The sequence below is a fragment of the Podarcis liolepis genome (genome assembly GCF_965112155.1).
Source record: "Podarcis liolepis genome assembly, chromosome: 4".
NCBI classification, from domain to species: Eukaryota; Metazoa; Chordata; class Lepidosauria; order Squamata; family Lacertidae; genus Podarcis; species Podarcis liolepis.
In genome coordinates this window covers 3024933-3046692 of record NC_139558.1, presented here as the reverse complement: position 1 = coordinate 3046692, position 21760 = coordinate 3024933, and the positions used below count along the sequence as shown (strand labels likewise).

The following is a 21760-nucleotide window of genomic DNA, read 5'->3' as shown; positions in this document are numbered from 1 at the left end:
TGTTCTGTAGGATGGTGCTTATCTCTTCTACATGTTTCTGTAAGCTGTTATTAATGAAATTTGTTCATTAAAAAAATACACTCTGTTCCCACAGTTCCCCTGCTGAGATTGTGTGATGATTGTAACACCCCCTAAACTGGAGAACCTGCTTCAAGGCTAGTTCTTGAGATTGGGTCTGAGCAGTATGGCTTGTGCAGGAGAATTTCCTAGAAGACAAAGCAATTGTTTTCAGGATCTAATTTGGACATTGAAAGTGAAACTACTTTTGAACACAAATTTATTGTCTTTGTTCTCAGGACAATGAATGTACGGTGGTACATCAGGTTAAGAACTTAATTTATTCCGGAGGTCCGTTCTTAACCTGAAACTGTTCTTAACCTGAGGTACCACTTTAGCTAATGGGGCCTCCCACTGCCGCCGCGCCACAATTTCTGTTCTCATCCTGAGGTAAAGTTCTTAACCCGAGGTACTACTTCCAGGTTAGCGGAGTTTGTAACCTGAAGCATCTGTAACCCGAGGCACCACTGTATCTTCAAGCCACACTTCAGAGTGTCAGCCTGTCTGCATCCTAAGTTTTATTTTAAGTCTATCAGTTTTAAGCCATTGTTCTTCTGCAGAATTTAAAACTTTCTATGAAACAATTTATGTATGTTTTGCCCCCTCAAGAGATCTTAATGCATTTGCAATTCAGATGTCCACGAAACTGTACATAAATATTATAAAAAGAGGATGTCTTTGGAGGGAACCTTTAAAAGATGTGACTTCATTAATATGTAATATATTACTCCATTGTACATTTTCTACAATCAAGACAATCTCAATGCGTCTTATTTGTATTCCGGCCAAATAGATTTCTTGTGTACTCAAACCTCGGAAGATCTCAATACAAAAATAAAGGCAGGGGATTAATGTATCTGTTGACTTCATTATACTTTCACATTCATTTCTGATTTGTTAATATTCAGTAAAGAATTATAAAAACTTTGCCATCATAATTTTTACTCAATGAGATATAAAAGCCGAGTCATTAGGAACATGGACCTCTGCCATGGGAACAATTACAGCAGCTCATAGTCAGAGACTGCAGAACCAGAGAAGTTTATGAGACTCATGTCAGAATTATGGGATTGACTATCCTTCCTTTCTGGCTCTTGACTCAAGCTCCTTGGATGCAAGCTTTAGAAGCAAGGAGTTCAGAAACAAAGGCAAACATTTCAGGAAGAAATTATTCTGGAACCCTAAGTACATGGTGCTGAAGAACCAGATAGTGCAATTTCCACAGAGAAATATTGTAGGGCTGAGTCTGATGTTCTACAGGTTTCCTATTCACATCCATGCTGCTGATTTTACAAGGGAGCTGGCAGCTTTTACGTTAATCGCTTGCTACTGTTTTGAGCCACTACTGTCCTCTCTGTGAGGAGCTTCTGATCACCATCCTACATGGTAAGTTGCATCGCTGCAACTTCTTGGTACAGTGATAGATAATGCTGATCACATGTGGCAAGCAGTGTCTCTACAGCTTCTCAGAGAAGAACTTTCTGGATTGATGTGGCCCAGGGTGGCCATTGGCTCCTACTGGGAAGGAAGAACAATGAGATGGTTTCCTATCGCAATGAAACATTGCCTGGACAATGAGATCTACCCGAGCTATGTCTGAAATTCAAGGCGTGTACCACCCTAAAAGAAAAGAAAATGAAAATGATGTACCACTGGTATAGCACCCCTGTCGAACTAGTAAAAATGTACAATATGAGTAACAAAGCATGCTGGAAATGCAAAACAAAAGACGGTGAATTTTTCCACATGTGGTGGACATGTGAAAAAAAGAAAATAAATTGGGATATGATTTATAATGATTTTTTTTAAAAAAATTAAATATACTTTCCCAAAAAAGCCAGAGGCAGTTTTGCTGGGGATGATAGGTGATGAACTAAAAAAAGCAGACCATAAATTATTTATGTACGCCACGACTGCCACCAGGATTTTAGTAGCCCAAAAATTGAAAACCCAGGAAATACCAACATTAATGGAGTGGCAGACAAAAAGGGTCGAATATGTAGAATTGGCGAAACTGACCCACAGGATCCGGAACCATGGGGAAACAAAGTTCAAAAAAGAATGGAGTAAATTTGTTGACTACATAGGTAACAACTGTAGAAGCTAAAAGACTGTAGCAGGGATGAAATGAATTTTGTGATGTGGATAGTAATTAAGAATCTGTGAGAGTGGAAATTTAATATGAAAGCTGGATGAAGGGAGGGAGGGAAGTCCGGGCGTGATAGTGCATGTGGTAATAAGTAGACATACAATTGTTGAACTGCAAAGTATTTATTTTGTTTGTTTATGTTATAGAAAACCTAATAAAAAGCATTAAGAAAAAGAAGAGATCTACCCAAGCTATAAGGTGTCCTGTGTTTCTGGTCCTGCCTCTTGCTCTGGATTGCATTTGTCCTGACTCTGGTTCTCAGCTCCTTACTAATCTCAGGCAGCCGCTCTGGGCCCAGTCCAGAAACTCACTTGTTGCTGTTATGCATCACCCCGTCCCCAGCTGTTTCATTCATCCTGAAGTGATCCTAACAAATCAGGGATCACATACTAGGCATGGTGATACCACAAGCCAGGTTTTTCTATTTCCTGATATTAAAATGAAGCCTATATTCACGAGGCAACCTTTCCCAGTTCACTACTCTGGATGTAGAGGTGCAGAGCGGCAACCAGCCTCCAGAGTCCAATGAATATGAACAATGTTTATTTATAGGTTAGACACAATGAACAGAACCAATTAATTAGCAAGAATAACAATGAATAAGCAACAACCAAACACAAACAGTAAACCACAGTTGATTGCATGGTACAATGTCAGCAATCTGTTGTGTGTCAAATATGTATTATACAAATTGTGAACAGTGGTGTTGCAATGCTGTGTGGTAATTTTATTTTTGTTTGTGAATACCGTTGCCCTAGGATTGCAGACCTAAAAAGAAACACACTCTGCCCTCTTCACTAGACTGCACTTCCTGCCACTTGAGAAGGAAATGGGAAGCCCAACCTGGCTCAATCCCTCGGCCAAAGAAGAAACTGTGAGGAGTTTGCTTTCCTCCCCTCCCTTCAAGAAAGAACACTCTGGCAGTGCGGAGATTAAAGAAGGAACACTCTGGCCTCTCCCAGCAAATTGGGCACCAACAGCCACCAGCAGTCTGTGCCCCCTTCCTCCCAGGAAGAACATCATGGCAAGGAAGAGAACAAACCAGCCCTGGCAATCAGCCAGAGAAGGAGTAACTGCAGGGAAGTATATGTGTGTAGATTCCACCCAGATCTTTAGAGATAGATCAGAACAAATGGCAATCTGGTAAAACCCGAATTGCTGTTTGTTCCAGCTGAGAACTAAAGAGCGGTTTCCCCAGGGCGGGAGCTGCAGGACAAGAAGTGTGGATAAGCTCTAAGTTGGCTGCATCCATTGAACAGAGAAAGTGCAGCTGCTCCAGTGCCTGCTTTCCTTTCTCTGCCCCTGCTTTCCCTTTTGTATTGTGCCTGTTCCTGTGAGACTTTTGATATAAATGCACAGTATTTTTTAAAGTGTTAAATGCTTTCTAAATCTTGACAATATGAAACAATGAAGGGTGTTTTGAGTGAAGGCAATACTTCCAAACCAGATCCAGTGGGCTAATAATCAGATTTTTAAACAAACTACTACAACAACTAATTTAAATTCCTGGGAAGATTTTCACAAAATCTTCCTCTCCATTTTAGCCCACCTGTATAATTTGAAGTTGAATATTTTATGCCCTGGGCCATAATCATTACTTGATCTATATAAATAGCTATGTGCATGCGTGCTTTTAACAAATATATGTAACTTCATGAGCAGCTGTTATAATGATCCTTCTATAGCAACAAATTCCATGGAATCACCTGAGGCCACAACAGGCATTTTCTACAATAATCAATATGCTAAAGTGATATAATTCCATATCTACATTCCACATCCTGGTCGAGAGCAATTGCAATTAGTCCAAACAGTCACAAGAGGATTTCCAGTTCTTGGATGGCCTGGACTGTTCTCAGGGCTGCAGGGACCATCAGTGCAGATCTGAGTCAATGCCACACAACACCTGTACAATTAACTTGAACTTTAAAACTGCATGTGCCACTCTGCCACTGCTTTTCTTTCTCAGATGTGATAATATTTGCAAACTTCTTGTTGTCTGTTTGGTACACTTATTTGCAAAAAACCCCCACCATAGTTTTTTGCTTCAGGAGAGGCAAATCATGGGTATTCAGAGCACCGTGAGAGAAGTTGTTTCTTCTGTGAAGGATCTAATGTGACAGTTTTTGCTGTAGCTGTTTCTGAAATAAAGGTTGACATATTAAGCACAAAGCTTTACATCAAGGTGCATAATCTCAACCACATTATATGCAGGAAGGTGTGTCACTGCAATCGGGTTTTTTTCCTCAAACAGGAAATATTGCTACTGAAAAGTGTACAGTTACAGTTTTTGCCGACAGCCACAGAAGTCTTATATATATATATTTCCAATGACAACAGGAATCTTACATACACAAACACCTGGCTTTTCATGTCTAAAGTATGGAAGAGGTAAGGAGAGGAACCACAGTGTTTCTTATTAAGCGTGTTCTCCAATAAATGAGAGCACGTGTTGCGGTGTGGGCCACTGGGCCAGGCCTCTTGTTGCCAGGCAGGTTAATAGTTGTTGCCTGGCATTCTGATTGGATAACCGGCTTGCTGGGGCAAATTGTATGTTGCGAATTGGGTGGGACCATAGTCTTTAAATATTGGTACACTCTGGTTTCTCTTTCTCTTTGCAGAGTGCATTGGATCAGGAGCAGTCTTCTCATGTCTGGTTACATTTCTTTATTTTCACCCTTCTTTTTAATCCTCTTTAGTCCCTTAATTAATCTAATTTCCCTTTTTTCCTGTTTGATTTCCCACCCCACCCCTTACCCTGCCCTGTGGGAAGATTCTCCCTGTATCTGTGGCTTGCCTTTCCCAATAGGGAGAGAGCCTCCATTAGGGGCTTTCCTTTGCAAAAAGGTTTTCCCCATTTTTGCCTGTTTAATGGTGGGGCTAGCCAGGGCTGTTCCCAGCTTAGCTGGAATCACTTTCATTTATAGTATCCCCAAAGGTTGACTTTATTTTGGGTGCATGCAGTGCTGTTGGCCGAGTTTTAATCTAACCTTGGGCGGGCACACTATATTGAGTTCCTTTAATATTGCAATGAGACTATAAAAGGCAGAGAGCAGAAGCAGGGAGGCCTTCACGGCCTGCACAGCCTGCTCATATCATTCAAGCCTAAGCCTGCTATAGTTAGCAGTACAGTAAATTGTTAAGTCTCTGTGACATGTGACTCATTCTCTCTATAAGAATGTATCTGTTTGCAGGCTCACTTGTGCTAATGTATATTTTAGGCAGACAGAGTGGAGCCAGAGGCTCTCTGTGCCTCCAGTGAGCACTCTGTGTATGCTCTTTAACTATGCTGTTTCAGAACAAGTTTATTTTCTTCAAGTTTGTTTTGCCCTGATAGTGGCGACTGCCATTTTAGAGATGAGCCATTGTGGCTTAGTGGCTAGAGAGCAGTACTAGGACCTGGGAGACAGGGTTCATATCCCCCACTTAGCCATTGTTATCACAAATCAAAACAAACTGCTCCTTTTGGACTATTCTGTTGCTGGGTAGTTCGGCCCACTTGTGATATTGCTCCCAAAAAGAACTTTGGGTTTCTTGAGGGCGTGCTTCCCTCTAAAGGGCAAACAGGGGTACCTGGACAGGCGGTGGGCTGCCTCGAGTTTGTTATCTCATTGGAAACATTTATGTCTGGCCTAGCAGGTGATCCTAGGGCTTGGCCCTAGAATTTGATGGCCTCTGGCAGCGATTCTGGCCTGAATAGCGTTCCCATGTGGTGCTCAAAGCATTGGTTTCACCAGTTCCTCACATTTAGTTTTTTGCAGACTATGACAGGGCCTTTGCAGATGCCTCCAGAGCTTGCCTCTCCTGCAGAGGATGACTTGTTGATGCCCCAGGTGCCTTCTTCCGGAAGGAAGCGTCTTCAGAGGCAGGAAAAAGCAGAGCAGGGATGATGCTTACACCTCCTTGCAGGTAAATCATCACTGGGCTCTGATGATGATTCAGACATCACCTTGGACCTCTCCAGGGGTCAGGGTGAGGCTGTTCCAGGTCTTTAGGGATCATCCTGGATAGCTCAGCTGGTCAGCATATGGTGCCGGTAATGCCTAGGTTGCAGGATTGGTCCCTGTATGGGACAGCTGCATTCTCCCTTATCACTTTACCCGGACACTGAGGTCCAGCGCTGAGGGCCTTTTTGGTGGTTCCCTCACTGTAAGAAGCCAAGTTACAGGGAACCAGGTGGAGGGCCTTCTCGGAAGTGGCACCTGCCCTGTGGTACACCCTCCCACCAGATGTCTACTACGAGACTTTTAGAAGACATCTAAGGCAGCCCTGTTTAGGGAAGCCTTTAATGTTTGCTGCATTTCTGTATTTAATCTTTTGATGGAAGCTGCCCAGAGTGGCTGGGGAAGCCCAGCCAGATGGGCGGGGTACAAATAGATGATAATGATGATGATGATACTGTGGGAGAGTGGACTAGATGATCCTCGGAGTCCCTTCCAACCCCACTATTCTTTAAGTTGCAATTCACTATGATGGGAATGTTAGACGCAGGGCTGCCATCATCCCCTCAGCTCGCTAGGATCGCAGGGATGGGGACATGTGGGCCACTTGTGCAGCTCCACATTTCAAATGGAAATTCCCTGAGCAATAGAACCTGAAGCTGGTGTGCAGGAAGCTGGCCCGGCAGCAGCTTTGTTGGGACTTCTTTAGGGTTTCTGGCCAGCGTTGGCCCTGTAAATTTACACATCATGGTGGCAACTCAAGGCAGGGAATTCTGCCCAAGTGGGGGCTGGGGGCTGGCAAGCAATAACTCAATACCTCTTGCCCATAATTCCATAAAAATATCTTCCTTGAAAGCCTGGCTAAAAGGTTATCTAGATGGGTCAGTGGTTTTGTGCTTGTGGGAAGGGTTTTCCCAAGGTTCGGGATTCCTCTGGCTCTTCAGCCAGCGGCTCAGAATACAGCAACTCAAAAGCCAGCCAGAGAGCTACCTGCAGTAGCAAGTAAGAAGGTTGGGAAGCAGCTTTCATTGGGACGTTTGGTGGGATCCCCTTGATTCTTCTTCTATTCCTGATTTTCATTTATCCCCTTTGGGGATCGTCCCTAAGAAAGCCCCATATAATCCATATTTATCGCATCCCAAAGGCACCTCAGTGAATGACTCTGGAATTGTTCCGTGAAATATGCCTCTTTGGATCAGGCAGTTGAGCTTACCAACAAATTGGAAGAGGGCCTGGTTGGCATTATGCAATATTGAATCGGCTGTTAGGCTGCTGCCGGTTCACCCTCAAGATTTAAGTAGTTAGGCATATAAGGATGGTCCTTATATTGTGGCGATGCCAGTGGGTTGCTCAATAGGCTGTGCAGCACTTGAGTCCTTTAGCGTCTTTCTGGATTGAACATTGCGAGTCAAGACTCATTTAACTGGGGGTACCATTATTTGGATTATCTCACTGGCTGGTTCATGTGACACCAGCCCCTGCTTAGGCTTACTGGACGCCCCCTTTATTCCCTGAGGAGCTGGGTGTTCCGTTGGCAGTGGATAGGACAGTGGCTCCTACTGCCCCTTTTAACGTATTTGGGGGCTAGCTGGATACCGTTGCTCAAACATCTGCTTGCCTGTGGAAAAGCTGTTTGCCTTGAAGGACGTTATTCTTGTAATACTTCCTCTGAAGCAAGTGTTGCTTTGTCAGATCCTATCATTCCTAGGTCAGTTAAATTTTGCATGCAGGGTGGTTGTTCCAGGCTGCCCCTTCCATTCCTGCTCGGCCAGGTGGTCTCATGGCCCGGGGTCCCTTCATCATCCTGTACAGTGGCCTTGAGCCTGGCAGGGCAAGGCTATCTCATGTGACCTAACTTTTCTTGAGTTCTCCCCATTGTAGTGTCAGCACACATCTGGACTGAGGAGTACAGGGACCATCGGGTCTGTCTTGGTCTGATAACCAGGCAGTGTGAGGGTCCTGGCAAAATGGTCCTCATGCTTTGGCAGAGTCTCCGCCCCCTTTTATGTGCTTTCCAGCTGCACTGCTTAAGGTTTAATATTGCGTTTCTGCTCGCTTTATTTCGGGATCATCTAATGTTTTCGCTGTCACTCTATCCCGTTTTCAGTTGGAGAGCTTCAGATCCTGGGCTCCGGACGCCCAGCTATAGCCGGATTTTCTGGAGCTCCCGTGGCGCTTTGGCAACAATTGATAATTAAGAGGAGTAGTAGCTTACATTTCCCCTTCTGCTTTCAGGTCTTATGAGAAGGCCTGGACTGATTTCTTAGCGTTTAGCTGGCAGTCCTCGGCCACTCAGAGGAACTTGCCTCCATTCTCTGAGCAGGACCTGCAGTAATTGGCCCACCTGCTGCAGATCGGATGCACTGTTAAATCTATCAGAATTCAGTCCGCTGCAATGTCTGCTAGAGTAAAGCTTTAATTTTTCAGAGACCCTTCTAAAAATGTGTTGTGCGCAGGGTCTCGGAAGGTTGGAAAAGACTCCAGCCTTCACAGGACTGCAGGCAGGAAGCCGGTCAATCTTGACCTATGCAGTATCTGCAACAAGTTAAGACTTGTCTCCTGGTTCTAGATCTAGATGAGACTTCTTTCAGTATTCCATTGTAATTTTGGTGTACTAAGGGTTGGGGAAATTGTGTTGGAGCCAGCACGGGGCTGAGAGTTTGGAGGCTTATTGCCTCAGGATTTTTCCTTATCTGCTTTGGAGCTTGTCGTAAGTGTCTGGAGCTCTAAGTCAGACCTAGTGAGCAGGGTTGCCATCATCGGGCTTCCAGTCACAGGTAAGGTGGGCCCTTGCCCTGTTATTGGATACCAGAAATATTTGGCTTTTCGTTCCACTGGGGGGCTGGCTCGATCCTAGAAGTTGCTGGTTCTCGTGGGTTGCTCCTTCAGGATATATGCGCTTCCCTTTTGGAGTTGAGACTTGCAACTCCAAGTTGAGTGCGCAACTCCAAAACTGACCAGCTGGGTCGGGGGGAGGTTGTCCGGTCAAGGATGTAAGGAAGTACTTGACCTTGAGACCTGCTGGGGACGGCCCCCTACTCATGCATGAAAATGGTCACCCTTTGGCGCGACACTAGTTCACAAAAGTCATGTGTAAGGCCATCTCTGCTTGTGGGATCTCGGCCTCTGGTTTTGCCCCTCATTCCTTTCGCATAGGTGCAGCGACTATGGCAGCCCATTGGGGCTTCTCAGCTACCAGGATCAAGGATTTGGGACATGGAAATCGGATGCTTTCAAGAGTTATGTGCAAAACAAATGCTGAGTTTGGTACTAATGCTTGTTTGTTTCAACCCTTGTAGATCCCACGCTGGTCCGCATCTGGATAGTGGGACACAGCATCGTTCATTGGGCTGGCAGCAGAGCGAGGCAGTCTGCAAGGGGAGCGTGTCTCGGCCTCCCACAGCACATGCAAGTGTCATGGTTTTCCAGACGTGGAATGTCATGGGGAGAGTTTATGCCGCTGATTGGTCGCCGGCTGCTCTCGGACCTCCCCACCCTATGGCCATAGTGGTGCAGCTGGGGGGAAATGATGTGGCAACTATTGATTGCCTTGCTTTGCGCACCTCAATCCAAAAAGGGATTTGGAGGCATTGGCAGCCTTATTACCTTCAGTGAGAATAATTTGGTCTCACCTGTTGCAGAGGCAAACCTGGCGCGGCGTTTCCCGCCCGGAGGCCGCTGAAAGGGCCAGGAAGCGCATTAACTCTGCTGTTTGCGGGAAGGTATTGGAGCTGGGTGGTTTGGTGATTTCGAACCCAGACATTAATTTTAAGGCTGAGGCCCTTTACCGGGCAGATGGAGTGCACCTCTCCGATTTGGGGAATGATGTTTGGCTGGATGCGGTGGCTACTAAATTGGGTTCATGTTTGGGTTTGTGAGTGGTTGGCGGCGAGCGTTAGAGCTCGTGTGGCGGTTAGGCATTGGTTATAATATGCTGGTGGTGGAGGGGTCAGGATAGGCTGTACCTGCCCCTCCTATTGCGCTGAAGGGAATTCCATTAAAGGAATCCTGGGGCTTGCCACGATTTCGTCCAGTCCCTGTCATGGGACCAGGGCCGCCCAATCCCTGTCATGGGAATCCTTGTCATAGGACCAGGGCCGGCAAGCTTTCGGGGAGCTGCTGGGGTGAGCGGCGTAGGCCTGACACTTAGCTCAAATGATCCCCGACTTTGACTTTCCCTTCTACTGGCTACCGATCGGACCTCGGGATGTCAGTCCTGTCCCAGGCGGGGGGCGGGGGGGGACAGATAGTCATAACCAATGTCTAAACAACCACTCACTGATTTTGTATTTTAATAAGGTTGTGGCCAAAATAGTGCCCAAAAACCAAAACTCAATTACGTGTTATGTGTGAAGTTATTTGAGGGGTGGCCTGGGGACCTACACACACAAATACACAAACCAGTGCAAGCTTTAAACAACAACAGCCAAAGAACATCCACAGGCAATTAAAAATAGGAGCAATAAGAAGCACCTATAAGGCACAATTTCAGTGAGTTTCCTGAGGTCAAGGGTTGCATTTTTTGTTTGCAAACAGTTACAACAGAATGTAGGATGAAACAAATGTAAAAGCATTGGAATGGAAAACTTATTAAATTTAGGATCTGTTTGAGCTTGCAAGAATTGTGTGGCATCATATTTTGTCTTTTGTCAAATCTGCCTGTGACTCTTTGGAAAGGGAAACAAAAGGGCACATCAGCTTACCAAATGCTCTCATAAATGAGTAAAGAATTTATTTTTATATCTGCTCTCTATTCTGACCATGCAAGGTTGGAGTATGACAAGTCTATTGTAAACAGCTTTCTCCTTGACAGGCTGTGTCACCTGGAAGAGCAATACATCCATGGTGATGGAATTTACATGCGAGCTCCAGGACTTGCAGTGCTTATCTGTCATACTTTGGGGTAAAAAAAGAAGTGGCCACTAAGCTTTAAGAAAGCCTTCCTGTGATTTACAAGCAAAATATTCCCATGTTCATTATGGGAAAGTCAAAATGACTTACTCTTGGCCTCATAAACGTTTTGATATCATGAAGGAGACTTGCAAGAAAAGAAAAGTACAGAAAATAAAAGAATGCTGGTTCTGAAACACAAAGTTTTCTCAGTTTTACCTTTGTCTGTGCCTCATTTAAGATTTCAGCTCTTCTGACAACAAAAAGAGCAAATGCCGTCCACATCAGTTAAACTCCTGTGGCTGGTTCACACATGCATATTCACCACCTGATGGCTGCAAATCAGCATTGATTTGCATGCATGAAACAGTCATCTACACACAGCAGCCGAAACTTTCAAATCCCCTCATGTGACCTCAAACAAAGTCCTCTAGTGTGAATCAGCACACATTCGGCAGCAAGTCATTAAATCTAAACTAATCAAGTGTCGAGAAATTGATGTGGATGTTCAACACGTGCTTATGCAGTAGTGGAGGGTGGGGAGGAGCAGCACTTGCCTGTGGTCAGGCACATCTCTGCTGCCAATCTGATGCTCCCTCCAGCGTGCCTACACCACACCAACCTTGCCACTGCTCCCTTCACCTCCCAGTAAACACCAGCAATGTCAAGCAATCACCTCTGCCTCACCATGCCACTATAGCTATGTGAAGCAGCCTTTAATGTTTTGGGGGCGGTCAGTCTTTCCCAATAAATATCCCATCTTCACAACACTCCAGGTACAAATTACTAGCCTTTGAAGGACCATATCTAACATGGCTTCAGTAAACACAGATTTTTAAAAAATACTAGTAAATACCGTTGTAGTATCGTTCACAATAGCCTTCAAGGTTCAACAAGACTCTGCTGTTTGGTCTGTAGAACATGAGCAATTTTAATTGCCCCTTTTGGATATGCAAGGAAAACATCCTCTGTGTTCCCACCTTCCTACTCTTGTTCTTCCTTGAGGATGTAGAATGTCCTGGAGCTGACCTTTCATAAGAACAATGGAATGATGCATCTGGAGTCAAAAAGGAACTGGTAGGATTTCCCCCCAGACTAGTGTAATTAAAACTCCATCCTTTCCTGCAAAGCAGCACTATTGTCTATGATCTATATATGGATCTGCAGATGGTCAGGTATTCTTCTTAACAATACATAAAATGTTAACAATACATAAAGTAAATATAGATCCTTTGGATAAATGGTCCAGATCTTCCTAGTGGACATACTGATAACATATATCAACTAAAAACAGTATTATATGAACACAATTGAATAATATATAACTTATTTAGACATTGCAGTAAGGTATCTTGTGCTGTGATCTCATTTGTCCATAATGCAATAATGTAGTATGTCTTTAATTACATTGGTTTTCAAAGCAAGTTGCAAAGGCCGTTATTACTCTAAGTCAGGACATTGGTGTAATCTTGAGATTATTTTACTTCATATACATGCCTAAATAGAATAAAGAATAAATATGAAGAGAAAATATTCCTGAATTATCTGCTCAGGGTCAGCATCTTTCATGACTGCTTATGTGGAAAAACTTGTTTCACCATTTGCCTGAGTCAAAATAAAAAAATTCCTTCCAGAAGCACCTTAAAGACCAACTAATTCATTTGCCTGAATTAGCTGCATACTTCAGCTGCAAAGTATGCAAATTATATGGGATCTAATCCTTCCTGGGTTTAACAACTTTTGATTTTGCTACCACCTGGAACCAGGAAAGGGAGAACCAAAGCAGAAATTGACAGCTTAGGACAGCTGGAACCTCTGGTAATAGGAACGGTAGAGTCAAGATGAAGTGGAAGGTCAGGGCCAGATCCAGATCAAGAGAGAATGCATTGCAAAAATGTGTATTACTACTACTACTACTACTACTACTACTACTATTACTATTTTATTAGTACCCTACCCATCTGACGGGGGTTGTTCCAGCTTCCTACAGATATAAAAACATAATGAAACATCAAACATTAAAAACCTTCTTATACAGGGCTGCTTTCAAATGTCTTCTGAATGTCATATATCTGTTTATCTACTTGACATCTGACGTTCCACAGGGCGGGTGCCACCACCAAGAAGGTCCTCTGCCTGGTTCCCTGCAACTTCACTTCTTGCAGTGAGGAAACCACCAGAAGCCCCTCGGAGGCAAAATTGCATGTTTCTTAGGAGAATTCACGCCGAAATGCAGACAAATTTTACAAGGAAGAGAAGAAGTAGGAACAATATGTGCATCCACTTTTATGCTTGCAAGGGTGAATTGGCTTACCTCCCACTTGGGGAGATGTGAGAGCTCCAGATATGGAAAACTACCATGTGTAGCTTTGTCCATCACACATTATAGCTGAAGCATGAAAACAGGAGACAAAACTTATTCACTCTTCCTATAAAATGCTAAATATTAATCTGGCCAATTAATAGGCTTAACTATCTTTATGTCTATTTAAGATGGTGTGTGACACATTTTGCTGTCTTTTTTTTAAAAAAAGTAATATTTCATCACCTTATTTCAAGATCATTCCAAATTTGAAACTGCTCTGTGAATATAATTAATATGTGTATTGCAGACCCATAACATTAACAGTTTGTTCTCAGGTAGTAAATGAGTTTTGCATCCCAAAGAAGCCATGTAGCCTTCTCTCCTTCTGAAAATAAAATTAAAAAGTGATAAGCTTCAGAGCCAGAGGAAGCTGTATCCAATCCACCCTCTGTGGAGGGGGAGAATGTGTGTTTTCAGGTTTTACGTGCTGTCTGGTTCTGAGAATCACCCTTCAAGCTGGCAGCTTCATTGCCAGGGTCACAAAGCAACAACATTAAACCAACAGGCGCATGGACTGATTTCAAGCCCAGGTGCGAAGCAGTTTGAAATGCACAAGCTCCTTCTTGTGAAACAATCATTCACTCAGAGAGTGCTATTGTCCTGAGGACACCATGAATGGCATGCCTGGTGAATGGGCACATATTTCCTTGCCTGCTAGGGAAAGTTCTAGGCAAATGTGCAAAATGGGAGAACTTGCCTGCCCTTCCCTGATTTGCATGATTTTTTAAAAAATGTTTTTATTTAAAAAAGTATATACAACTCTATCATAAATATATATAACAGCAGTTTTACAACTGCATAAAAACACGAAACCAAACAATAAAACCATATACAGTTAAAAGCAAAAAGAAATTAAAATGAACTTATCACCTTAATTCAAGAATACCATATTGCGCTATCATTCTGCAGAAAGAGCAATAGTGGAGGCAAGCAGCTGGACTTGGCCTAGTGACAAAAGTTAGACTAACTGATGGTGTCAAAAGATAGAAACCATGGTGCTGGTATCCAAACCTTTCTTAGGTTCTCCCTTCCTCAAGCCCTGTGAGATGTCAGGGACATTAAACCCACCATCCTTTCTATTAAAACACCACAGAGGACTTATCCATGTCTTCTTCTTCTTTGGCGATCCCTCGTAGCCGAGTACAATTGTCTTCCATAAACATGGTTTTAACAATGAGTCTGTAAGTGACTGTGGAGGCCAATTCTGGACCCACATGTCCTTCCACAGTGGGGACATTGGTTCCCGGGCGGGAGTTGATCACGGTGTGGATTTGCCAAGCACTCCTTCCTCTTAGCACATTTCTCCCTTGCATTCTAGCCATGTAATGAGTAGAAGAGTAGCCCTCCTTTGCAGAATGAGTAGCCCTCCTTTTCAGAAACTGTGGATTAATATATTTTAATTTCCCCCCCATAGATGCTTTATTTAATCAGTACATCACTTTACTGGCAGTACAAACACTCATCATGCACACTCACACACACTTATGGTCCCTCTTCTACGGCAGATGCGGCACAACACTTTTTTTTCTTATGTGAATGGACGGGGAGGGGTGGGCAGCAGGCTGGTGACATGGAGGGCAGAGACAGAAGGTTGTGTTGGGACGGTAGCACAGGGAGGGTGGGGTGACGGCAGCTATCTCCACTTCCCCACTCCCACCCTTTTCCAGAAAAGCAACCCAGCCCCAACCAGCGGCCTCTCCGCCCCATTCACATGTTCGTCCCGTGCAGGAGGAAGCACGGCTAGGAATCCGAACTAGGAATGCCAATTCAAGATTCCCCCCTCGCTTCCCACAAACCCCCAGCTACAGGTTAAGTGGCAAAAATTTGCTCCGAGCAAGTCACTGATTCAGGGGACTGGGGTGAAGAGAGATGAGCCTTGGAAGGGGGAAAGTGGCAGGATCTTGCCAGGGGGAAGATCTGAGGTGATCTACTCCTCTGCTCCTCATTCCAAGGATTGCAACATGAGGAGCTGCTTCAGAACCTTCGTCTGGCTGGTCTCTCGGATCTCGCCAGCTAGGAACATCTCGTCTACCAGGTGTAAACCTTGTAGAAGTTGAAGACGAGGTCGAGCTCACAGACGTTGTGGAAATATTCATTCAGCACTTCCACAAAGTTGTGAATGGCTTCTAGGTAGGCGAGGTTGTTGTCGTTCACATCCACACAAATGCAGAAATAAAGCCCTGTGTAACACCTGTAGATAATTTTGAAGTTGCGGAACTCGACAAAGTTGGTGTGCTTTGCGACCCGCACAGTCACAACGGCATGGACCTCCTCAATGAGCTTCTGCTTCTTGTCATCGTCAAACTGCATGTACCACTTGGCCAGACGCGTTTTGCCAGCACGGATCTGGATCAGAATAAAGCGAATCATGGCGACCCCCTGCCCTAAATCCTCTTTCCACACAGAGCTCGGGGCAGCTGCTCTGACCACTGTGGATTAAAATATTGTCCTGAGCACTAACAAGATCCCACCTTGCTGTTGTGAAAGCCTGAGCAGCCTGCTTCACAGCCATGCGTCTTCTCCCATTAGCTCCCCATGTTCCCCAAAGCCCTCCTTTGTCACACATATATAATTGCACTGGCAAATACTTGAACAGCTAGGTCTGTACTGATTTTTTTGTGGCTCTCAAGCTTTCTTACCCAAACCTCTCTTCTCAGCAAGATGGAACCCATAGGCAAGTTATGAAAAGGAAAAAAGAAAAATTGAAGGAAAGAAAGAAGGTTTATCTAGGCAGTTTTGATGGGAAATCTTGCTAGATTTGCTGTTGTGTTGTGTGGAGAAACTGTCTGGCAGAATCATGCCATTCCCAAGCGGCACACCTCAAGGCCTTAGGATCAGAACTAAAGGAAAACCTTAGGGAAAGGATTTATGCAGTCTTTGTGCTAATTCAAAAGTAATATGCTTCAAGAAGCTGCCCTGTTAGCTATGGGAATACACAGCTCTTTTCTGAGGTCTGTCCTCTCAGGATTGGCTTGTGGAACTTTTCTTCTCAAAGCCTCGGGCATGTCTCCTTAGAGTTCACTAGGGAGGTTGCACAGCTCAGTGGGAATTTTAAAAAATAACACTTTTCAGAGCGCGGCTGACAATGTGTATTTAACTCATGGCACTAGTGGAACACTTCTAGCAGCTTATTTGTTTTTTGTTTTTTTAAATGTACACATCCATGGAGGTATGGTCCATCTACAGCTTCTAGTCATGACAACTAAATGCAACCTCTCCCTTGTTCAGAGACAGAATTCTTCAGATTTAGCACTGGTGACTGGCAACAGGGAGGTCTGTTGTCCTAGTCTTCTGCTTCTGAACTCCCAGAGATTTGAGAAGCTGCAGAAGAAGCTGACTTAGAGGGATGATCAAGCAGAGCATTAATTCATTGTCCTTTAAAATCAACAAAAAAATGGATGTGTTTTCTTTCCTGAAATAAAACAAAATCCAAATCCAAAGAGAAATTGCTATAAGGCAATTCCATAAATGTAATTCATGCCTGTAGTAAGCAGCTTCTGGTTTGATGAAGAGGAGGAGTTTGGATTTGATATCCCGCTTTATCACTACCCGAAGGAGTCTCAAAGTGGCTCACAATCTCCTTTCCCTTCCTGCCCCACAACAAACACTCTGTGAGGTGAGTGGGGCTGAGAGACTTCAGAGAAGGGTGACTGGCCCAAGGTCACCCAGCAGCTGCAGGTGGAGGAGCAGGGAATCGAACCCGGTTCACCAGATTACGAGTCCACCATTCTTAACCACTACACCACACTGGCTCTGTGGTAAAGTCTCAGGTACTTTATACAATTCTTCAAAAACCAACAAGTCAAGATTAGGTTGACAGAGGCTACAAGTAATCATTGTGAATAAAAAGCAGGGGTCCTTGAATGAAGGGTGGAAAGGAGAACTGTAGTCTTAAGGAACAGGCTATCTTTAGGACTGCCTGATCCCACATAACTAATAGGAGCTGCACATTCAGGCCCATTCCTTGCTAAACTTCAGGCACATGATTAAGACCATCTTGTTCCTGCAGGCATTTTAAAGTGGTGTTTGGTTTTATGGTAAATTGTTATTGTTACATTACCCCATTTTCTGGAGGGGGGGTTATGCACACCACTTAGAAATGTGCATAATTAAATGGTATGTAAATGTCTTAAATAAATAACTTAATTTATGACAAGTAAGGATTAACTTTTGCCATTTACATAAAATACTTCCATAGTATTATTATCTTTACCAATATTATGATAACATGAAAGACGGAATATAAAATGCATGCTAGGAAAATAATACTCCTTCATGGTTTTGCTTCTTGCTCTTGAATCATGCTATAGTGGGTAAATCCAGGTAATTTGCATTTGAAAAGAGTTAACAAAAGTATTGCCCTCATCTCTTCATTAAATAACATACATCATTTGTTGTTTCGAACACCTTGGAATGCAAGGTAAGCACACTGAGTTTTGTCCCTTCGGTCCTAATGTGTAGGAAGCGGCTGCAATTCAAACCTTATTTAAATCTGCTTTTAAAATACACCCTGTTTTATTGTGTAATTAAATCAGTCAGTTCACCCCAATTAGCATTTTCTTTTTCTTTTTTTGGGGGGAGCACATTGCTTAATTGGAGCTCACCCATATAATCTATGGAAGTGACATAAGTGATGCAAACTTTACCGGGGTGGGGGGAGTATTAATGCCCATTTTTTCAACTAGAGTTGAGAATAGGTGACTCTCCTAGGGGTATGAGCATTAGATTTCAAAATCTGATGAAGTAGAGGAATAGAGCGGAGAGGAGAATCAGGTAAGTTAGAGCAGTGTTTCCCAACCTTGGGCCTCCAGCTGTTTTCGAACTACAATTCCCATCATCCCTGACCACTGGTCTTGCTAGCTGAGGATTATGGGAGTTGTAGTCCAAAAACAGCTGGAGGCCCAAGGTTGGGAAATGCTGAGTTAGAGAACATACTAGTATGAGGGTTCAAGCCAGAGTGCTGGAGCCAGAGTGAAACCTGGTGTGTTATGTATGGGTGGAGGTTATTGACATTTCAGGTTCCAAAATTGGCTGCTTGAGGAAACATTGATATCCTGCTTAGACTGCTAATATTCTGCCAGCTCTAGAGCTTCTTCTGATGCCACCCTAGTGGCCTGAAAGTCACAACAGTGTGTGTTTTCTGTCCTGCTCCAGTAACAACTGAACCCCAGGTTATGTGGGAGCAGCCTCTTTCCCTTTAGAAACTGGAAAAACACTGCACAGCTGTCTTCAACATTACTGGAGAGATGTAGGTGGGACAGCCACTGCATCTGCTGTCAAGCATAATGATCTATTGGACAACTGAAATGGAAAATGCCTGTCTATTGCTGAAGCTTAACTGGAAAATTCCATTGAGCTATACAGAGGCTAAAAAGAGCTATCTGAGCAGCTAGATGGGGTGTTAATTAACTGTTGATATTCTCTGCTGACACTCATGTATGTGTGAGTGGTAAAGGTAAAGGGACCCCTGACCATTAGGTCAAGTCGTGGCCAACTCTGGGGTTGCGGCGCTCATCTTGCTTTACTGGCCGAGGGAGCCGGCGTACAGCTTCCGGGTCATGTGGCCAGCATGACTAAGCCACTTCTGGCGAACCAGAGCAGCACATGGAAACACAGTTTACCTTCCCGCCCGAGTGGTACCTATTTATCTACTTGCACTTTGATGTGCTTTCGAACTGCTAGGTTGGCAGGAGCAGGGACTGAACAATGGGAGCTCACCCCGTCGTTTGGATTCGAACCGCGACCTTCTGATCGGCAAGCCCTAAGCTCTGTGGTTTAACCCACAGCGCCACCCGTGAGAGATATTCAACTGCAAATTGCCATTTTAGGGCGTTGGTCTTTGGGTTTTTCTCTGGAAGCCACAGAGAACAAAGGATGTGCCCATGAGGTCTATCCTGAAGAGAAGCTAACGAACACTGTGTAGAGAGACACACGTATCTGGTTTTAGGTCTGTTTGAAGTTATTTCAATTTTCTAAGATGATGGAACCTGTGCTGGACATACGCATGACATTTGGAAGTAACATTATTTGTTTTATCTTCTGTTTTTAAGCAAGTTTTGTAAGTAAAGATTTTGATTCATGGTTTATGGGTCTGGACAATTGTTATTGCAAGAGGAGACAGTTTTTATGCACCCTATTGCTTCAAGCTGTACAATATTAATATCTGCAAAATCTGTTCCATATAACAACATCAGACAGGGTTGTCATTGTCTCCTCCTTCTGTGCTCACAATGTTCAAAACAACCAGTCCATAGAAGTAGGTAGAAGTAGTTTGAATTCAAGATAGTCAGAATAGGGTACAGAAAGAAGTTGATCATTGTGAGTTATACTCATCCATTTTAAAGGGGGGGGGGACCTTCCAGTCCTAAACACATTATAGTCCCCACTCATTTAAACAAGGCTCACTTTCACTTAAATCAAGGCATTTTTATATCAGTGTTCAGCAGCTGCCTGTTTGAAAATAAATGAAGGCTACTGTGCCTGAAATTTATACAGAGCATTACCTCCTTTTCTGTCCAAACTATGACACATTTTAAAAGTACACGCACATGTGCTTTGATATTTAACGATCACCACTTAAAATATGAGAAAAGATTTAAATTATTTCAACACTTCTTCCATTCCGAATTGCCAGCGTTATCGTTCTGTGCCTTCATTCCTATTATTATGCCACAGTGGATCCTTGGAAGGATTCTCCTGTCTGCTTCAGAAAAGAGAAATTGCTTGTAAGTTGAGCGGCTACGGTAGGTTCTTGATAGAAAGAATCTTCCTCCTCTTTCAATAATTAACTTTCTCCTCCAGATTTCTGCCTTTCCTTCTAGGAGTCCCAGCTCTGAGGGTCATCTATATTGATTTGCTTCCAGTGTCAAGATAAAGCCATGAACTGAAGAAAGAAACCAGAGCAGTGGTTTGGCCAATTAGATCAGCCATAATACTCAGGTGGCAGAACAAGTATTAATAAAAAGCCCAAAGAAGGAGAACTCCTATATTTTATATTCTTTTATATTCTTTTCATTTGAGTGAATTCCCAAGTTTGCAGTCTGAACGATTTTCCTTTCTCTCGAGTCCAAATCAGTCTGCCAGGCAGGCAGGAGTTTTCACGCCCCCAAAAGGAGTGAATCGAGAAATGACAGTGCAATCTAAAGAGAAGGTACAGCTACACACTGTACCCCCTGCCTCCCCATCAGGGAAACTGATCAAACACAAATATGCATGTAACACCGGGAAATGTGTGAGGGAATTGTTAAAGGGGTTGCCATGACTATGACTTGGAGCATCTAAGGAAAATGCAAGAAGTAAACTATTAATCACAATAGAACAGAAGGCATAAAAAGTTGGCTTTTTGTGAGATGCTACAATAAATAAAGCCTTGCACTCTAGAAATTCTTTCTGGGCAAAATGAAAATTATAAAAAACAAAACACAATGTGATTTCACTCCAGAGGCAAGTTCTAACATCTGATATGTGGAACTCATTATATGGCAACCTATTCAAAAATCAGCTTGCTTGACAGGGTGAGGTGAATGCAACTTCCTTTCAGCTCTGTGACAAATTAGTTCTTTTTCTACAGACTTTCACTGGAGTCCAGACACAAGAAATCACCTACAGCTGAAGCAGGAATTTAACTTTTATTTAATACTGCCAACTCTTCCTCTGAAAATCGCTCCTCTGCCATTGATAAATGTGCAGCGTTTCAGAATTGAGTTCAGAATTAAAACTTGACATTGGCCTTTAGCACTGCAGTGATACAACAGGCTGTCTTTACGCCAAACTCCAATGCACAATGACTACCTTGAAACTTGAGAGCTGGCAATGCTGTTGATAATGTGGGCAGAGAAATGCCCCCTAAAATGGGGAGAAAGTACCGTATATACTCGAGTATAAGCCAACCTGAATATAAGCCGAGGCACCTAATTTTAGCACAAAAAACTGGGAAAACTTATTGACTCGAGTATAAGCTGGTTCACCACACCACAGACCTGGTGGTGGCGGCAGCGAAGGCAGAAGGAGCAGCCCAAAAGGGCTGCTTTTGGGCTGCTCGTCCCTCCACCGCCACCGCCCGCCTCACTCGAGTATAAGACGAGGGGGGCTTTTTCAGCATAAAAAAATGTGCTGGGAAAAGTCAGCTTATACTTGAGTATGTACGGTAAATGAACCGCCCAACTCCTGCCAAGGCAGCAAGGTAGGAAGGAGGGACTTGCATATAATCAAAGCAAAAACAGTTTCCCTCCCACTGCTTCCAAGTCTTCAGTGCTGGCGTGCATTTTGGGGATGTATCAGGGGAATGGGAATGCTGTGAATCATCTGGTTTCTCCTAATCTGCCCCGGCATGGTTCTATCAAAGCTAGAGCTCTGGTG

General features: G+C 43.7%; 1 long non-coding RNA gene and 1 pseudogene across 2 annotated transcripts; one reads left to right on the top strand and one right to left on the bottom strand.

Moving 5' to 3' along the window:
* Positions 1 to 4817: 4817 nt before the first annotated feature.
* Positions 4818 to 10479, top strand: LOC310705857. Its single transcript, XR_014525496.1, has 2 exons — positions 4818 to 6115; positions 9447 to 10479. It is a non-coding gene; the product is annotated as an uncharacterized lncRNA (long non-coding RNA).
* A 4336-nt stretch (positions 10480 to 14815) lies between these two features.
* Positions 14816 to 15826, bottom strand: LOC310705546 (AP-2 complex subunit sigma-like; annotated as a pseudogene). The gene has a single exon. The product of its transcript is annotated as an AP-2 complex subunit sigma-like (transcript).
* Between the last annotated feature and the right edge of the window lie 5934 nt (positions 15827 to 21760).